Genomic DNA, 18633 nt, shown 5'->3' with positions numbered 1-18633 from the left:
GGACCACTGTGCTGCTTAGCTTTTTGGGGAGCGGAGGGCAGCTGGTTTTGATCAGTTGATTCGCCAGCCCCCTCTCCTCAATTGTGTAGATATTTTTTTTTGCTCGGCCACTCATGGGTGGGGATGCCAAAAATATTTTCCACCATGGCCAACAAAACAGCTAGGGCTGCCCCTGTGTGTGTGTGTCACAGAGACCACTTTTACTCTAGCAGCAACCAAGGGCCTGGGGAAGGAAGAGTAGCAGAAATCTTTCCTCTTTTCCCCTTAACAGTCAGGATACTGAGACAGGGGAGTGAGAGAAGGACAGGTGCCTGGGCTACTAATTTATCCAACATCTACTGGCTAGAGTTTGATACAAAAGATGGCATCCAACACTAATGCCATTCAGGAACCACTAAAACCATAGGCACCGACACTGTGCATGCTCTGGGTCTGGAGCACCCATGGGGGAAAAAAAAAAAAACAGTGGGTGCTCAGCAGCACCTCGATCAGCTCCTCCCCCTCTCCCCAGCATCCTCTTCCCTCCCCAGCGCCTCCCGTGATCAGCCATCCCACGATGTGCAGGAGGCGCTGGGGAGGAGAGGGGAGGAGTGAGTGAGGGGTCGGAGAGGGGGCGGGAAGAGGCAGGGTGAGGGCAAGGCAGGACAAGGCAGGGCCAGGGTGGGGCATTGGGGGAAGGGATAGAGTGGAGGCAGGACCTCAGGTAGAGCAGGGGTCGAGCATCCCATGGCACATTAGAAAGTCGGCGCCTCTGACCAAAATTACTGACTCCCGTTCTGTCCCTCACAAAAAGGGAACAAAAATAACTCTGACTGTCCATGATGATCACAACCATTCTGCATTAATATAAATGACCACCACAATTTCAGTTTTTACAAATAATAAGCTTATCATGTGAACTTCAAATACTAGCAGTGCCATACCAAATAAGTCAAGCGGTCAATCTACTCCAGTATCCTGTCTCTGACAGTGGACAGCACGCTTACATAAGCGGGGGAATAGTCCTGCTATTGTGGGGAACTTTCCTGGCTTCTGCACTACCCCGGTGAAGTGGGCTAGCGAAAGGATCTGAGCCCTCGCTCCCACTTCCTTTACCCAGTGGCCTCCCTGCCTTTGAGGGCTCCCCTTCCACTCTCCTGTCTGGCAGAGTCCTCGTAACCCCAACAAGGCTGGGTCCAGGATTCCTGGGGGGCTCGACCCCCAGCCCTGCTGTGGTCACCTAGGACAGGGGCTAGGGTCTCCCCACTCCGAGGTACTCTCTCTCTGCACTGGGCACTTCTCTGACCCACTGACCCACATATACGTTAAAGCAAATGCAAGTTATTTAATCAACAATTAATTTTAAAAAGAATAAGGAAAAATGGGAACGGTTAAAGGAAACACATCACTCCGGGGAACGGTTAAAGGAAACACATCACTCCGCTCTGTGGCAGGGAACATCACAAACAGTGTCTCTGGAATGTCAGGGCAGTTCACAGTCTGTTCCTTGTAAGTCCCAGGCCTCCTTCTCAGGCTCTGGCTGTGCTGCAGGGATGCTGTGGGCTGGACACTCGCTCTGGTGGTGGCCACATGCCCTCAGGCTCTAGGTGGCAGGACCCTTCTTCCCAGCATTGCCCCCACCCTTTCAGGGTTACCAATCCCCCCCACGAGTCTGGCCTGCAGAGCCTCCTGGCTGAGGCGTCTCCCTGTGCTGGGCCCGCTGCCCAGGGTCCCCCTCGGTCTCCTCAGCTGCTCCCTGCACGCAGCTCCAGACTGCTCCAGCCCCAGCTGCACCACTCTGTCTCAGCGCTGCTGCTGCTGCTCTGCCTCCAGCTCCCTGGGCTGCTTCTTTGGCCCCTCTGGCTCTGGTTGCTGCAACTCTGCTCCCAGGACAGGTCTGCTCTGCAGGCTGCTTCTGTGACTCTGCTCCCAGCACTGACCTGCTTCCTGGGCTGCTTTTCTGGCCCCTCTGGCTCTGGTTGCTGCAGCTCTCCTCCCAGGGCAAGTCTGCTCTCCCTGGGCTGTGCCTCTGGCTTTGGGGCTACAGCTCTGCTCCCAGGACAGGGTCTGCTCTCTCTGGGCTGCTTTTCTGGTCCCTCTGGATCTGGCACAGCTCTGCTCCACAGCTCAGCTTGGGCCCCTGCTTTCTCCTTAGCTCAGCCCCACTCTGTCTGACCCAGGCAAATCCAGCTCACACAGAGGACGGGACTTTCCTGGCCTCCTGACTCCCTGATTAGCCTGCTCGCCCTGTCATTGGCCTCTCCCCATTGCTCCTGGGGACTATCAGTCTCAGGGTCCTTGTTTCCCATAGACCCTTCCCCTTTTAGTACTGGGAGCTAGCTAACCAAAACACCCCCACTGAATGTTAGTAAGGGTTCAACAGTCCCCTTACACTTATTCAGATTCTTAATTTTTACATTTTTATTAAGTTAGAAAATGGTGATTGATGCATTTCTCACTAGCAATTTGTGTCAAGCTCTTTTTGGATGAAAACTTGAATTCAACTAAAAGTGCACAAAACCAGCATTTTTAAAAATTAGTTAAATAAAACTACAGTAAATATGCTGGATACATAAGAAAAAAGGTTTACCAAAAAATGCTTTGCATTTAAATCTAACTGATTGATTAAACAAAGGAAGAATTATCTGTAGATTAGCGAACTGAATTGATTGTTTTCGGCCACCATTGTCCTTCAAAACTATAACAGGGTTCAAAAAGAACTAGATAAGTTCATGGAGGATAGGTCCATCAATGGTTATTAGGCAACATGTTCAGGGATGCACCACCATGCTCTGAACGTCCCTAGCCTCTATTTGTAAGAAACTGGGAGTGGACAACAGGGGATGGATCACTTGTTGATTGCCTGTTCTGTACATTCCCTTTGAAGCACTTGGCATTGGTCACAGGATTCTGGGCTAGACGGATCATTGGTCTAACCTAGTATGACCGTTCTTATGTTCAAAATTTTAGAACTTGTAGATCTCAGCCTCTCACATGTAGTTTTCATTCATAGATAGGAAGAGGAAAACAAGCTTTCCTGCATTTTCAACTCTCACTTGGCTTCTTAACTATGAATGAACTAGTCATTGAACTGAACTAGTTGAATAAACGGAAGAAAATGGTCTCTCTGCACCTTGCAGAAAATGCTACTGCTGTTGACAATTGATAAGTTTAGGCCTTAACATAGGCTGCCATAATTTCAAGTTTAATTTTAAAAAAGAAACCTATATTTAATATAAATGTAAGTAATTTTTTTAATTTGTAAATTTTTTATCCTCCCTAATATTTGTTTCTGTAACTATGGATACTCCTTTTACTATTGAAAACATCAAGTCCTACCCTCAGTGGGTACATCTACACTCTGATTAAAAAAAACAAACCCGTGGCACTGAGCCTCAGAGTCCAGGTCAGCTAACTTGGCTCACAGGGTTCTGGCTGTGGGGCTATAAAATTGCAGCATAGACATTCGGGCTTTGGCTGGAGCCCGGACTCTAAGACCCCACAAGGGGGGAGGGTCTCAGAGACTGTGCTCCAATCCAAGGCCAAATGTCTATGCTGAAATTTCATAGCTCCGCAGCCCAAGCCCCACAAGCCCAAGTCAACTGACCCAGGCCAGCCATAGGTCTTTTATTACAGTGTAGACATCCCACAAGATGCCACTGGGTAATACATTTCATAAGCTACTTGTGCATTGTGTGAAAAAGCATTTGCTTTTATAGTTGTGAATTTGCCCTTTCAGTTTCATTGATTCATTCCGTTGTTTTTGTGTACGAAGAATAATTTTGTGTTATCTGTAAACTTTGCCATCTCTCTGCTGACCATCTTTCACAAAACATTAATAAATATATGGGATAAGACCAACCCTGGTACAGAATCTTGTAAGCACCCCACTGTTTACCTTTAGCATGATGAAAACTGACTTCTTATTCCTATTCTTTGTTTTCTGTCTGTTACCAGTTTCTGATCCATGATAGCATTTTACCTCTGCCTCACGACTACTTTGTTGCTTCAGTAGCTTCTCACGAGTGACTTTGTCAAAGGCGTTTTTAAAAAGTCCAAACAAATATCAACTGGTTCTTTTTTAGCCACTATTTTATTGATCTGTTCAAGGAATTCTAACAGATTACTAAGGGACAATTTTCTTTTGCAGAAGCCATGCTTGTTAATTGCTATAATATCATGATTTTCTAGGTATCATTCTATTTTTAATTATTGTTTTAGCCAATTTACCAGGTACAAATATAAGGCTTACTGGGCTGTAATTTCCCAGAGCTCCCAATGTAGTATCCTGTATAGTAGCAGATTTTCATGACAGACTGTTTTTTGCTAGAAGCTCAACTACTTCATTTTCAGGGCCTGTCCCTGTCAGTTTAAAAAAAACAGAGAGTTGTCTCATGGTTTTTGTCAGCCTTAGGAGAATTGTCACCTGAAGTAGCCACTGGCCAGCTGAGCTGGTAAAACAGATAACAGGATGTGTCAGTACATAAGCACCTCCAGGACCACCCCAACTCTGACACAAGTCATGCTGCCCTCCTGCCCCCAGGAAGCCTCACAACAAGCAACCTCTTCACAATAATCCTCTCCCACACAAAGGTACGGTCTACACGAGGAAGGCTTTGCTGGTATCACTATCTATACTGGACAGGGTTTGCTGGAATAACCCTACTAGCAAACCCTCCTAGTGGAGACATAGCTTATACTGACAAAGTTCTTTCACTGGAAAAGCTTATACCAGTTCCCAAATGAAATAAGCTACACCAGCTAACAGACTTTGCCAGTACAACTCCATTTATACTAGAGCTTATGCTGGCATAGGTCTGTCAGGTAGGGATGGGTGGTGTTGTTTTTTGCACACTCTTAACCAACATGCCAGCAAAACATTTAAGTGTAGACCTGGCCGAATGGACATAAGTTGTACTGGCACAAACTGGTAAAACTGCACTTATACTAGGACTTTTGCAGACACAGCTATGTCAGTAAAAAACAAACATATTGTATCCTTAACCAACACAGCTATGCTGGTAAAAGTTTCTAATGTAAACAAGGCCAGAGTCAGATCCATGTAAAGTGCAAGACTCTGGACACTCTGCAGATGGTAAGCCTATGAGCAGTGCAGCCGCACTAACACATGCAGGCAACCACTGATGAAAAAACTGTGGGCTGGTGTTAGAATATAAGAACAGTCATACTGGGTCAGCCCAAAGGTCCATCTAGCTCAGGATCCTGTCTTCCAACAGTGGCCAATGCCAGGTGTTCCTGCTTCTCCTCACAGCCTCTGGGCCAAAGGTGAGCACAGAGGGTGTAGTATGATGGTGGCAAAAGAAAGAAGGGAGTAAGAGGGACTGATCAGAGCAGGTCAAAATCTTTCATTCCAAATTTTTTTAAATGAAAAATGGCTTTTTCATCAACTCGGAAATTTGCTTTCAATTAATTTTTGGGCCCAAAATTAACAAGCTATTTGGGGTTTTCAATTAAAATCTGAAAACTTATGAAGAAAAATCTTGATAAAAAGCAAAATTTTCATCAATTTTTTCATAGGGACAAAATGTATTTCCCAGTCAGCTCTAACATGACTAGTGAATGTGATAGAGGGAGTGAATGTGTAGAGGGAGAAGAAGGAGACATGAGAGTGAACGAGGGTATTCCACCTGCATCTTTGGATGCCTAACTTTAGGCATACAAGTTTGAAATATCTGAATTATGTAACTTGACAAAGGCCATAGATAGAGTCAGTGCCTGGCCTGGGATTAGTCCCTTGCTCTCAGTCCTTTGATTAGACCACATCGGCTTTCATACTACCAAGTTGCCCTTCCCTGTTGTCTCAGGTCATGCAGGGTGCTCAGCAGAGACACTGACTCAGGCCCAGGCAGCTAGCTACTAGGGAGCTTGTGGTGGCTCTAGTTCTTCAGCAATAGTTTACATGACACTGATTACAACCATAAACTTGGTATGCAGTCTTCATCACCACTCTAACTCCTCTTCCCCACACAAAAATACACCAACCCACAACCCCAAAGACCTGGAGTTATGCTTTTTTCTGGACACCAAATCCTAAACCTGGATGACTGTTAATAACCCATGAAGTTTAGGAAAAGATCAGCTCCAAGCTTTAACCCCTAGCGATTGGTTTACATCCTTGGTTCACATCCTTGGTTCACATTTTCAAGGCTATCTTTGCATGGAAGAAGACTAAAAACTTACTCTTTTCTTCAAATTAAGAGATTCAAGCAGAGCCTAGGAATTTTACCAAACAGACTGATGGCCTGGAATGGTATTGCCTCTCGTACAGGCTCATAAGAAAATTACCATTCCACACTCATCAGCTACTGAACTACTACAAGTTTGTAATTTCCTATGTCTTTGTGTGAGCCGTCCGATTCTCAGTGTGGTTTTATTTCCTTAGATTACTGTCACCCACTGCTAGCCTGTAACTGACCATCCCTATGAGTCCACTCTCAAAGACTATGGAACTCTTTCCAGTTTTGCTGAAGTGAACAGCTTGTTTTGAACCCTGAAACCACCACCATTTTTTGAAGCACAAGTTGAAGAGACATGTTCAAGAAAAGTGACAATGTATAAAACAAGAATAGCGACTGGATACTGAATTGCTCATGCATACAGGCCTATGCTGTCAGCATTGCACTCTCTAGCCTTATGCTGCCATCTCAATATTTCATAGCAACCACTCTTAAAATGTATGGCTGCAGCTAATGCCCAGGTAATATTCCTCTGGTATCTCCAGACATTCTGTTAAACAGTTTTATGATGCTAAGAGAATACCATGCGATTAAAAAACAAGCTATAGACAGTAAGGAGGGCATGCTCACATTACCACAGATATGGACCAGTTGTCAAATAGTGAACTATGGGTCATTTATAGCACACTGAGTAAATGCTGTGGTCAGACACCTCTGCTCGGCCATGCTCCTTTTAAACCAGGTGTCACCAAGTGGCATGGAACACTACACTTCTAAGAAAATGCTCAACCTGTTGCAGCAGCTGAAAAACCAAATAGGACTGTCACTTACTCAAGTCACTGAGCCCTGGATTCATTGCATCAACCAACAGTGTCAACAGAGTCTGAGGAGTAAAGCATGATGACTGTACGTGCACGTTCTTTCCTTGCTGCTGGCTGACCAATGACTTCCCATTCTGATTAAAATGAAAGCAAATGATTTCCAACATAATTTGATCCAGGCTTCAGTGGCCAAACATATATTATACTTCAGCCTTAGACGGATACTAAGCTCAGACTGCGATGGTGGCTCTGGTATCATCTTTCTTTTTCAGAGCTTCCATGCCACGTGCAGCGACGTATTCAGGCAGAACACCAGCCAGAGTGACAGCAAGGGGACTTACTAAAAGTAGCAATAGAACATCATGTCCCTGCCACCTCAGACTACGACTTTCTCTTATCAATCTATACAGGTTCAGGGCTCGCCATTCAAATTCAATCGGCTTCTAGATCAGTGAAAAATGATTATTGCTAAATATTTTTTCTTTTAAAAAGTCAACACATAAGGAAAGACATTTTGATCAATCCAAAAATAAAAAAAGTTAACTATGGTGCTAACCTCCCCATTCCCACCACCCCTACCCCCCAACAAAATATCCAAAAGGTTATTCTAGGAGTTGCTCACCACTCAGTGTATACTTTGAACACACTGGCTGTTCAAAGTATACACTGGATGGTCCAATGTTACTGACAGTTCTGAACATGCCATTGATAGTGATAGCAGAATCATATTTGACAAACACTATGCTTTTAAAGAAAAACAACTGCCCTCCAGTTGCCATTGCAGATATTCAAGCCAACTAAGAAGCCAATAAAGAAGACCCCATTGTTTACAGTGGTTTGACCTGTAGTTTCCTTATTTCATGCACATCTATACTTGATTCCCCACCTTTTTGATTAGCTTATTGACAAACTTAAAAAAAAACCCACAGCTGTATATTTGATGAACTATCTGCTGTGCTTTGTCAATCCTTGAATGACTGGGTTTCACAGAAAAACCACAACTCACAAATATAATTTCCTCCTCAATATTTTCTTTTTATATTTTGTCCTTTTTATACATCTTGGTTGTTTGTTTTTGACTCCTTCATGCTTTAGTTGTAGTGCTGAACACTGATGAGACAATTAGTGCAACTATTTTTGTTTTTAAGACTAGATGGGTCCAGTAGTAAGATCACTTGTGATCATATTTGTTACTTCTGACATACCTGGGCTTATCAAATATTTTAATAGGAGCCTCCCTTTCACTAATTGACAACAATCTCTCTTCATTAAACCTGCAAGTTATGAAAGTTCAAACCAGATACACCACTGCTGTTATAACAACAGCATCCCTCATTTTCTTCAGTCATTGTGCCTCAAATAAAGGAAGATTGTTATGTTTTGCAAGTTGACTTGAATTACTATTTGTCTTTTTAGTACGGACATCAGTATTTTTGCACAATTGGAAGAACAAAACTTTTGCAGTTTTTGCAACTTTTACTGTTTTCTGCCATAAGATTTACATATAGGAATGACCATTATTAAAAATATTATAGATTGTTAATATTAACCAAATATAAATATTATTTGCATATGTACAGACACAAACCATCTGTTTAAATCTGCAAGTATGACTAATAAAATATAGGCAACTTAACTGATGTCACAACAAAAAAATCTAAATTTTTATCTTAAAGATACTATAACATGAAACAAACGATTTTCTAGAACTATACCAGTCTATAATCAAATTGCCTAATTAGTGAACCAATATTAGCCATATTGATAAGAAATTCCTATAAATAGCAGTCACGTGCAATCGCTTTTTAAAAAAGAAAAAATATATATTGGCTAATCTCATTTATTCTCATGAACCAAAAACTATTTAAAAGTGTTTCACTTGGAGAAGTAGTCAAAAATTTACAGAGAATGAAGTACTACAATTTAAAAAGGGTGATTCAGAGGATCAAGGCAGTCTATATACATTTGGCATAGATTTTCTTTTTTTAAAGAGAAAGAGAAAGTGAATCATTATTCTGGTAGCTGCAGCTTTTCCAGTCGTTTTCAGCCATGATATAAATTGGAAAATGTGATTTTGCATGCCTACACTCCAGAATTTTGACAGTAAAATTTAACATAGCCCAATGATTCTCATTTTATCATAGACAGGTGTCAAAATAAAAGGATGCGTTTAAGTCTAAAACATAATCCTTATATTAGTCACCCACTTTTGAGACTGAGAAATATCAGTTTAACAATTTACCCAATATTATGTACTCTAAAAGGATTACCTGTATTTGTATCAGAACAAGACAAGAGTGCTCTCTTCAGAATTACAATAAATAACTGCAGTTTAGCTTTAAATGAAATGAGGTACTTTGGATCTGACCTGACTTTAAATGGTCCCTGTCTTTTCCCTAGTCAAAAATTTAAATTCAGCACTTGGATTCATAATTCCACAGATCTCAAACACATAATCTAAGGCAACCGCTTTACATGATTTATAGTTGTTCTCTAGATTCAAATGACAAATCTCTATGGAGCAGGTGCGATGGGGTGTGGTTCCCCCCGAGATAATTTCCTAGTACTGTATGTAAATTAGCAAGTCTTCATTACTCTGGTGTAACCAGGACATTATGAATGTACTGGCTATGTTTAATATTTCATATCTTTTCAAGTGACCTGGAAGTCCGGAGGTTTAAGTCACAATGTTTTTGACAGCATCAGTAGCTGTAAAAGTAGGACTGAATCATGCACAGTTATGCAGGAGGTGCCGATTCTTAACTATTGAAAGGATTAAGGACATTAGGCTACTTGCCTGTCTGTTTACTACTCTTCCTGGGCTATCAAGGGACCGCTAACAATAAAAGCAGCTGTTACTCATACACAACCTTACACTGCCCTCCCCCCAAACCCAGCCCTGTTTCCTGGCTGCTGCTGGAAACAGGGAGTAAGCCGGTCCCTGGCTTCTACGGCGAGTCCTTACTCTCGTTACCTCCTCCGGAGCCATAGAGAGCGACGCTTCCTCGGCGTCCGGGTTTGCCAGGCTGGCAGCAGAGCAGGCTCGGCGCCGGAGCAGGTGGTGGAGGGAGCAGGGGGCAGGCGCCCGCGCTCTTCACCCCACAGTGCTGCGGCTGGAGCCGGTGGCCCCGTCCGCTCCAGATAAATGCAGGACCGGCAGCAGCCCCATCATGATTAATTTATCAGCGCGGGTGACCGGAGCGGGAGACGCGGCGCGAGCGGAGCAGGGGCTGGGCAGGCGGCTCGCACGGTCACTCCGAAGTTGCTGAAGGGACGCATGGGTTCCCGGCCAGCCAGGCACCGAGCGGGGGGCGGCGCTCAGCGCGGAGCAGGCTCCCCGCCGGCTCCGAGAGAGGGGAGGAGCCTGGGCAGGTGACTAGACGCCCACTGTCGGAGCGAGCCGGCTCCTCCCTCCCCTGCCTCGGGAGGTACCGCTCCCGCTCCCGCTCCGGGCTGGCTGCTGGCGCTGCCCGGCCCGCTCGCGGGGAGCCGGCTGCGGGGACTGCCGAGGCGCTGGGAGTGAGGGGGCGGTGGGGGAGCGCTCAGCCCCCGGGCAGGGAGGCGGTAGCGCTGGGGCATCCCGCGCAGTACCTGAGCCCCTGCTCCTGCAAAGCCGGGCTAGACCGCGGGGCCGTAGTTCGGGCTCGCCCGTGGAGAGGGACTCCGGTGGGCAGGGCGCTGCAGAGGGGCCGCCTGAGCCGGTTCCAGCAGCTTGCTCGTTTGAATGGTGAGGTTTGGAGCTGTTGGACCAAACCCGCAGGAAAGCCTGGAGCCAATCGTGTCTCGCGGCCAAAGCCTCTGGGAAAACCCCCACTGACTTCAATGGCACCACCCATGGTTAGTCCTCTGCCACTCAGGGTGCCTTGCTTGCTGCCGAATAAAGAGACAGGCCCCTTGTCCCAAGAAACTTACAAACGAGGGTCCTAATCCTGCAACGACAGTAATGGGGCTTCAGGTGGGTACAGGGCTCTCCCCAGGATGTGCGGAATCAGACCCTAAAGACAAGTTGCCCCTTGGTTACATCAAGTGGCTGGGGAGCAACAGGGTTACACTGGTAACTGACGAGAATATAGCCCACATCATGCCAAATGAGGACAAAGTCTGAAGAAAGAGAACAAAAGACGAGGAAAAGGGAAAACTGCTCTTAGAGGAATTTAATTATATGGCACAGTGTTGTTTTGTGTTTTCTTTTTCTGCTGTAGATTTTTAGGTGCTGGCTACATTCAAAGGAATAAGCACTAGCTCTTCCACAGCTGAGATTGGATGTGCTTAAAGCAGCTGGTGGTGTTTCATACTTGACTGAATGAATTTAGTCTACAAGTTCGGCACCGTACTACTTCAGAGGACAATTGCCTTTTCTTTGTTTTATATTAATTTTTGCAGAAGAAAGATTTTCAAATTCTCCCTTTCTGAAATGTTACCATTTTCCTCACGTTTGGGATTGCTGTAATTCTAACCCCTAATCTTCCAATAAACTCAGGCAAAAGCAGTTATGAACTTTTAAGCACGCACAATTATTCCATTATTTGTCACAAAAAATTTCCACCAACTCTTCTTTGAAGGCCAGGGGTATGGGCAGAGCACTACTGGTGGGTCAGGTTTAGAACTGGTCAGAAAGTTACATGGAAAACATTCAGTTTGATCAAGATGATTCAAATGGATGGCTACTTCTGTTTCTGCCTTCAGAAACTGCCAGCCTGGCTCCCTAACATTTTAAGAAAAGGAGTACTCTAAGGCACCTTAGAGACTAACCAATTTATTTGAGCATAAGCTTTTGTGAGCTACAGCTCACTTCATCGGATGCATACTGTGGAAAATACAGAAGATGTTCTTATACATACAGACCATGAAAAAATGGGTGTTTACCACTACAAAAGGTTTTCTCTCCCCCCACCCCACTCTCCTGCTGCTAGGGAGCTTATTCCTTCACCTGCTTCCTTCCCTGGTCCTTCTCCCATGAACAGAGAGCAACAATACCCGAAGTCCAAAGGTGCAAACAATTCAATGTTTATTGGGGTGAACTTCCAGCAAGCACGATTCCAGTTTCCTTCCTCAGTGTCCCCCTTCCCAGCTCTGACACCACAGCGCCTTACACCTGTGTCCTTGTTCCCATTCCTACCCTTAGCCAAACATGATTCCAATTTCCTTACCCACATTCCCTGTTCCCATTTTCCCCACACACTCCCTGATTGACTGCAGGCTATATAGTAAAACTTGAGTTCTGCTTTGCTATACCTTAACCAATCATTTTCCTGAAATTTAACTAACCAATCCTAACATATTGTAACATGATTATGTAACCAGTTATATCCCACCACCTTAATTAGTTTACACCCAGCAAAATTAATTATACAGCAGACAGGAACAATCACAGAACCAGACAGAGATTATACAGACAAACAATGGCAAAGTGGGAACTATAATGACAAGACAATACAGAAGTGAAGATTTCACGTCCCAGCTATTGATAAGTGAGTTCTTTCCAGACAGGATGCTATCAAACTAAGTTTCCTTTTACATTTTCTAGGTACTTCCCTTTCTCTGGAGGCGATAGGCACTATCAGGACAGGACTGTATTCCTAACAGCCCAATAGCACCTTATTTCAATGTGACTAGTTTGGAATGTGAGGATGTGACTGTTCGCTTCCCAGCTTATGGCTGCCTCTGCTGCTTATTACCAGCAGGAGCGCTATTAAATTAAATAAATTTGTTAGTCTCTAAGGTGCCACAAGTACTCCTTTTCTTTTTGCGAATACAGACTAACAGGGCTGCTACTCTGAAACCTAACATTTTAAGGAAACATGAAAATAATTTGTTTGAAATTGTAGGTTCTCTTTTTCACATATATTTCATTTTTCATGTAACTTTCTGACCAGTTCTAAACCTGACCCACCAGTAGTGCTCTGCCCATGCCCCTGGCCTTCAAAGAAGAGTTGGTGGAAATTTTTTTTGAGAGAAATTTCACATCTAAAAATGCAATTTCATCAAAATTGAAATATTTCATGGGAATGTCTCAATTTCAACACATTCTTTTTGATTCATTTGTTGCATTCTTTTTTATTCATTTCCTTTTACTCTTGTTATATCAAAATGTTAATTGTTATATTTATATAAACGTTATGTAGTGTGTGTGTGTATATATATATATATAATAATTTTTTAATAAGTTTAAAGTGTTTTGACACTATTGGGACCATTGACCCAAGGTTTCATCACTTACCTAAGAAACTTTCTTCACAGTAGTATAATAAAAGTGAGATTATTCAGACAAATATGGATTTAAATTTGCATAAAACTCACAGGAACTTCATCATATTAAACCTCAGGGCTTGACATCTGCAGCATCTGGTATTCATACAGTGCTAACCTTTGAAAGACTCCAGAGAAGTGCATCTTCTCGAATATTTATTTGGTAAGTGGGTATTGTAGTCCATGACCTCTTAATTATCATGAAATGACTTTTCTCACTGAAGTCATAAGACAGTTAGAAATTCTTATTAATATTAAAGTGACAGACAAGTTAGTTGGAGTATGTCAGTGTTATTCTAAGAATACTGGAATTTATTTTCATAAAATGTGGTGAATCATATCACTCTTAAGTGGCTAATGAGGATTTTCCTATTGAGAATAGATAATTTCTAAAACTGCCAGACATATTACTTATTCTATTTCCTATTTTAAATCTACTCATTCTTGCAGCCACTGCACTGTACTGAGTTGGTCCTTCTGAGAGACTGAATTGAAGAAAAAGAAGGGAGAAGAGATAACGGGAAGGGTGAACAATTGGAGTGGGTATGGACTAATGAAAGATTTAATAATTTAAAAAAAAAAAGGAAACATTACTCCAGATCCTTGGGTCTCACTGAGATGTGCAGAACCAGAGCAGAGGGTGAATAAAGAAAGATTAAAGCCACCATTGCACTCCCTGCTCATGCAGGCAGCCACAGGCCAGTCCTAGCCCCTGGCATAAGTTAGAGTAGCCGTAAGGCTGTTAGAAATTACACCAACTCTTAACAGCTTCCTGAGGATATTACAGTAGCCAATAATTGTTGGTGTGCAATGTGCTACAGCCCATGCGCCTTCTAGCCAGCCCCAGCGCTGGTACTGGACATGGAAGATGATAGCCTAGAGGATTTCCCTGTGCCACTCTGCAGCACAAAAGGGACTTATTGGGGACTGGATAGCTGGCTCAGAGTCTTTAACTGAACTGTGGTTTGTAACAATATTTATGGTGTCAGTGATAATATTCAGTTATATGGATATACACAGTCTCACTTCCTGCATTCCAAACATCTCAATTTATCTTGCAAAAGTGAACCTTAGAATAATTTTACATATTCAGGTATCTGATTATCCTAGTACAATAAATGAATATTCTCAGTGTGTAAACGGCAAGACATACACCTGTTAAATCGTTGCAGTGTGTGCCAGGGCAACAACGCTCTCTCTCTCTCCCCCCTCCCAATCACTCATACCCTCATTTTTCTCCCTTTTCTCTTCTTCTCCACTTTTAGCAGACAGCTCTAAATGCAGTCAATTAGTTAACTTCTATAATGACAAAGTCTGCTTCTACCAGGAAATGTAATAGTTCAGCAATACGTTTACTGGGGGATCACAAGGTAGGCAATGTTGGCTAATTAACAGTGCCAGAGTTTACTGCAGCACAACTGGTGGGTTTACTGTTAATCAGTCATACTTTTTTGCAACTGGAAAAACGTGAAATCGCCAAAATGTAATATAAAGCACACTCATGAATTAAAACATTTGCCTAGCTAAAAAGGAGACCCTTCTAAACTTTCTACCTCTTACAATTTACATATCATTTACACAACATGATGGCTGCTTTAATAATACATTAATATATTAACATATTTATATAACTAAACAGATAAATAACTGTGGAGCAGAGATTGTCTTTTATTATGTCTGTCGAATACTTTGCACAAATAGGGTCCCAACCCTGTTGGGGACTCTAAGCACTAGCATAATACAAATAATAATTACATATATACACACACATCTTTATAGAGTAATTTTGTTCAGCATTGAAAAGCAGCCATCACTGAGATGGATGGGGGCAGTTGTTCAACAGCTCACAGAAACACGACACAATAATTTAGAATAGCGAATTAAAGAAGACTTATATGCAATGGTTGAATATGATTCAGGAAGAAGGGTAGCTACTGAATCTGCAGCACCATTTCAAGCAGTATCTTGGGTTTTCCTTGGAGATCTCCTAGCCAATTACTAACCAATGCCAACCTGCTTAGTTCGTGAGATCTGACAAGATCACAGCCTGAGGTTGTATGGCTGCTGGGATTTAACTTTTATCTAGAAAACTTAATTAGGAGTGGGGGCTGGGGGGAGGGTTTCTGCTCCTGATTACTAAAAAAACCACATACACAAAACAAAGAATAAAAGTGAACCAAAACAGCCAGCAAAGTTAAATGCTACAGAAACATCAGTGCTGGCATTAGCACTTCAAAAGAAAAAAGCTATTTTAAAATTTAACTGCTTGGCAGATGCAGCAGACAGAGCAAGAATGAAAGGGAGGTAAGGAGAATTAAAGCAAGAGAGAGTAGGAAGAGGAGAAAGGTACCTGGGAGAAGGGACAGGAAAATAGACGAACCTTACATTATTCAAAATTTAAAAAGCCAATCTAAGTGCACTGAGGGAGAAATCCTGACTCCATTGAAGTCAATGGCAAAACTCCTGTTGACTTTAGTGATGTAAGATTTTTCATACTTTATGGATAACAATGTGTCAACACAACCCCTCAACATATTTATTTCTTTTTTTAGCTCACAGTTGCCTATCATTTATAAAACCAGAATTGTAGGAAGATTCTTAAGATGAGGAAGAAATTGACTCTTACTTCTGTTTTCAGTACTCAGGAAAAACGAGCCAGAGTTGAGCAAATTTTTTCGGACAAATAGATTATTCACGGAAAAATACAGTTTCAGGTCAACTGAAACAATTTGCCAAATTTAGACAAAAATAAGTTTGGGACTAGATTCACAACAGGACTTAGCAGCCATTCACAAAACAAACAGTGATGGTGCCACTACCCCGTATAACATTTAGCCTGAAGGTTATGTTACTCACCTGGGATATGGGAGACCCAAACTCAAATCCCTATCCCGAAGATTATTTTATTATTGATACAAAGTGAAATAGCTTCAACAGAAGAAACTGAGAGCAACCCCCTCCAGACCACTCTATAGCCTGGTGGTTAGAGCACTCATTAAGGAGGGGAGCAAACTGTGGGTTTAATTCTCTGTTCCAGAGTGGAGATTCAGATCTAGGTATCCCATATCCCAGCTGAGTGCCCTAACCACTGGGTAAAGTTTATCGAGGGCACCCACACCTCCTCTGTTTTGTAAGTCTACCCTATCATTTTCTTTGCTTTTATTTAAAGGGGGAGGGGGAAGGGTTAAAAATGCCCAGAAACAAAATGAAACATTAGCTTTGGGTCAGATAAAATGCTTCATTTATCCCAGAATGGAATGTATCAACTTTTTTGATTATCAAAAATGCTGAAAAGTTTTGGGCTTTGGTTTTGACTGAACTGAAGGGTTATTTTGGTTATTTCGTACAAGGACCTAATCTAAGTTGCTGTTCACAACTATGGCACTATACAAACATTAAATAACCATTAATAATATATTAAACTCATACATTTTCAAGAAATCACAGAGTTCTAGCCCCCTGATTCATGCATTGACATTATCGGACGTCCCAGGACGATAATTTGCAACACATAGGGAGTTAAGACAGAATGCTCAGTGAGTGAGTTTGTCATGCAAGATAGATGGCAGACTGTTTGCCAATCTATACTGTTGCATAACTGATTATTCCTCAAGGTGAAAAATATATTGGGTCTGATTGGCGTGATAACACTAACCAATTAACATTATGTTTGACTAAACTTACTGAGCTCATTAAGTCCTAGTCCACGGTAAACTTTTTCTTAAACGATCTACTGTTGATACCAGTTGTACAGTTCCACTGGTAGTAGTAATGATAGAAACCCTTGTGCAGATAAGCTAGGAGTGTTTTCACCACCATGGCATCTACTGGCAGACCTTCTTCTGAGCAGGATTAGATGATATGGTTAAAAGGCATTACCGTTGTTGCTACTCGGGTTTGCACAGGTGGAAGTACAATGGTGGGAAGTTTCAGGCACATCTTAAGAGCCAGACTGTGCCTTGATGGCGCTGGCCCCTGTTGGGGGTGTTACAGAACCTTGTTCCCCAGAGGAGTTGTGACAGGAATTCTGTTCCAGGAAAACACAATCTCCTCTGGATTTTCAAAGATCACCATGGAAGATGAACACACTATAATCTGTTAGGTCCCTATTCCAGAGCAACTGTGCTCAACAGATTCCATCTCCTCCCTGCCCCCATTGGGATGGCTCGAGACCCAGGGCGTGCTGAAATAGGAGCAGTCCCTAAACCGAGTGGAGCACAGAGTCTGCAACTGTGCCTGGCTCTTGTGCAAGGGCTGTAAAGGGAGTAAGGCTTTTTGCAACTTTACCACACAAGGGCCAATCACAAACTAGACCTAAATGTAAATATATCCCTTGGCATTGGGCAAACAATTTTCTCTCCATTCTTTTATGAACAGAGAAATAGGGACCAGGGCAGTTTTGTAGACAAGAAGTACTTAAAAAAAATATTTCCTCCAGTTTTTGAAAGTTGCAGTTAATCTCAGCTTTATTCATCTAGGTGCTGAGAAAATCTGAGACAGGGATTTTATTTATCCAGACATTGGGGAATGATCATTATCCTCTTTATCGAGTAAAGTATTCATTATGGTTTAACAGATGACAGCGATAGATACAGAAGAGAGAAATGCAGAGAACAGGCAAAACCCCACTATTTTCCAAGGAGAATGTGAAGTCATATCAATCAGCATAATGAAACAGAGGTTAACTGATAAATGATTACATTTACAATGAAAGAATCACATTACATACCTTTAACTTATTCACTAAAGCTTTTATGTTCCTCCACCTATTTATCTCTGCATGTATGTAAAGTTTCAGGCCATAAAAGCATTTCACTTTCCCCCTTTATCTGCATGGTTGGGTTAACAGTTATTTAATTAAATTTTAAAAAATGGTTTTGATCCATAGGCTTAAAATTTGAACTTTTCTGACGAAAGAAAGGGCTTGGAAGCAGGATCAGACTCAAAAAGAAAAATGTTTCAAATTAAATGCCTGGGGTTAAAAAGAAAGAAATATGTCTAAAATACAAATGAATTAATTTAATATATAAAGCCAGTTTGGCTTCTATTCCTGCTTGTGTAGACAGAGTCATTTTAATTAATGAATGGGAGGAAATGTGAAGGGTTCTAAATACAATATTATGAAACAAATAACACCTCTTAATGGGTTGTTTAAATGTTATTGAACTCTGGGTTAAACTATCTGATGGACTTACCCATAGTTTTCTACTTGCACCTGGGAGACTGGGCCTGTCAAAGTTCTCTTTATAAACTGCAGTTTTCAGAGTTGGTAATTAGTCTGCATGTTCCCAGATCCTCGAAGTCCCAGACCACTGGGGAAATTATATTCATTTGTTTAAATAACTATTGAGCACCTATCATGCAAAGGGCACCTAGCACCCAGTCCT

The 18633-nt window shown here is 42.4% G+C and overlaps 1 protein-coding gene across 2 annotated transcripts in view; it reads right to left on the bottom strand.

Annotated features, from left to right (window-relative positions):
- Positions 1–10802, bottom strand: part of LOC102947282 (heparan sulfate glucosamine 3-O-sulfotransferase 1) — a 106908-nt gene extending 96106 nt beyond the window's left edge. The window contains exon 1 of one of the 2 annotated variants that reach the window (XM_037905529.2): positions 9972–10802. The gene's annotated coding sequence lies outside the window, so the exon portion shown is untranslated. The remainder of the gene's footprint in view (positions 1–9971) is intronic. The other variant, XM_043551107.1, reaches the window with a different exon arrangement.
- Between the last annotated feature and the right edge of the window lie 7831 nt (positions 10803–18633).

This window comes from Chelonia mydas, chromosome 7 (genome assembly GCF_015237465.2).
Source record: "Chelonia mydas isolate rCheMyd1 chromosome 7, rCheMyd1.pri.v2, whole genome shotgun sequence".
Lineage (NCBI taxonomy): Eukaryota > Metazoa > Chordata > Testudines > Cheloniidae > Chelonia > Chelonia mydas.
This window is presented reverse-complemented; position numbering and strand designations above follow the sequence as displayed.